Below are 2404 nucleotides of genomic sequence, written 5' to 3'. Positions count from 1 at the left end.
TCCACGGCTTTTCAAAATGTCACAAAGCGTTTTGAGATTGTTTTGAATGAAATATTGAAGTTAATAATTAAGTGTTTTGGCACACCACGACGAGTGGCAAACTCTTTGTTTTGTTTTGCAAACTCAGCTAGCCTGTGGGGGGTTTGGAGAAGGCAATAGTTGCTTTATCGTGGGGGTGCAGGACAGAGGTGTTAATGTTCCGTCTTTCATATGGAGAGTGTCGGAGCCAGCCTGATGAGCAGGCAAAGGCAAAATTCTTTTAAGGATTAATCTCAAAATCTCCAAAAGTCCATAGCCTATGTCTTATTAAATTATATATTGTAGTTTTATTGATTGTATTTAAAGGTTTTCCACACACAATTTCAATTTAGCAGATACAGAGCTCTTTAATTCGCGACCCACCTCGTTTTATTGTAAGGTGAATTCAGCAAGGCATGTTGTATCTTTGAAGGAACAAAAGCTATTTGTTACAGTTTTTTCTTTCGTGATTTGTGTGGATGACACACAGCGACATATACAGTATTATCAGCTGTATGGTGTTTTTTTACGCTGAAATGCTTAATTTCGAGAAAGACCCGCGCCGCGCGCAGTGAGGGAGACCAAACTTACTAAAAAAATATCCAGCGCGAGAGAGGCAAAGAAAAACGCCTGTTCTTAATTTATGTTGCTTTGAACTTTTTTCGTTTTGTACCGTTTTAATTTAGCTGCAATTTCTTTGACAATAGAAATGTAAAATGTTGCAAGAATAAGATTCTGTGTTTCTTATTTTGCATCACAAAGGAATCGATGCAACCCTGTTTAAATAAAAAAAACTGTCCCGACACTTTATTCATACCTTGAAATGTGCGATGGTTTTTCAAACTTAATTAATTTTCTTTTTCTTTTACATTTTCATTGTTTATTTTTTAATTGAAAGCAATACTGTATTGAAAGTATTTTTCTGATTTGTTCGATCTGTTTTGAAAAATGTCTTCCATTGCTATGGCCGGGTATCACTGTCAGTCATCTCAATCTCGTGAATGATTCACTGATGCAATCGGCTGACAGTCTTCCTTCATCAGATGTGTCGTCTTTGCAGCGGCTCAACTGGAATGTAGCAAATTTATGTTGTAATGTACAATTGATAATTAAACAAGATGATTGACTTTAAAGGTGTCATGACCCACATTTTGCATTTTTCCACGAGAATCAATGTATGTTATGATTGCCTAACGATTATACACTGGCCGGGAAGCCGATATTTAAAAGTGAAGCGTTTGTTTACCTCAGGGTTTGTAAAATATCCCACGTGCACGCGCACTCAAATACGAGATTTTGATTTCTACCCTGGCTTGACGTCACGACGGTGGAGGATATGCCATATATGGACAGCGCAGCAGGAAGCCACGTGTGACATTGACACTGTAGTGGACATTATGCATCAAAGTGTCAGAGTCAGGATGGTACTTTAGCAAATAAGCCACTTCACTGGACATAAGTGAGTCATCTAATACACTGTGACTCACTGAAAAGTACATAAACATAGTTTTACATATGATACATTGTTATTATGAAGTTTGCCCTCAACGATAAACAGACAAGAAAATGATACAGCTATATTTTCATAGAATTGTATATTAAACTAGAAAAAATTAGTTTGTTGAGACAAACTTTAAGTTGGCTTGAGAAAGCCTGACCAGAGAGTTTGAAGAAGTTTAAAGAAGTTAGAAGTTTAAAGTAGGTTAAAGTTAGATTGATAGATTAGTTAGAAAGAAATAATAGTTGGGAAGAAAGAAAGAAAGAAAGAAAGTAAAAAGATTAGTTAGAAAGAAAGAAAGAAAGAAAGAAAGTAAAAAGATTAGTTAGAAAGAAAGAAAGAAAGAAAGAAAGAAAGAAAGTAAAAAGATTAGTTAGAAAGAAAGAAAGAAAGATTAGTTAGAAAGAAAGAAAGAAAGAAAGAAAGAAAGAAAGAAAAAGATTAGTTAGAAAGAAAGAAAGAAAAGATTAGTTAGAAAGAAAGAAAGAAAAGTAAGAAAAAGAAAAAAGAAAGATTAGTTAGAAAGAAAGAAAGTAAAAAGATTAGTTAGAAAGAAAGAAAGAAAGAAAGAAAGAAAGAAAGAAAGAAAGAAAAAAGATTAATTAGTTAGAAAGAAAGAAAGAAAGAAAGAAGATTAATTAGTTAGAAAGAAAGAAAGAAAGAAAGAAAGAAAGAAAGAAAAAAGATTAGTTAGAAAGAAAGAAAGAAAAGTAAGAAAAAGAAAGAAAGAAAGAAAGATTAGTTAGAAAGAAAGAAAGAAAGAAAGAAAGAAAGAAAGAAAGAAAGAAAGAAAAAAGATTAGTTAGAAAGAAAGAAAGAAAAGTAAGAGAAAGAAAGATTAGTTAGAAAGAAAGAAAGAAAGAAAGTAAAAAGATTAGTTAGAAAGAA

Source organism: Leuciscus leuciscus, assembly GCF_965113295.1.
Source record: "Leuciscus leuciscus genome assembly, chromosome: 18".
In the NCBI taxonomy this organism is placed as follows: Eukaryota; Metazoa; Chordata; class Actinopteri; order Cypriniformes; family Leuciscidae; genus Leuciscus; species Leuciscus leuciscus.
The sequence above is the reverse complement of the archived record's forward strand: the minus strand, read 5'-3'. Positions refer to the sequence as shown.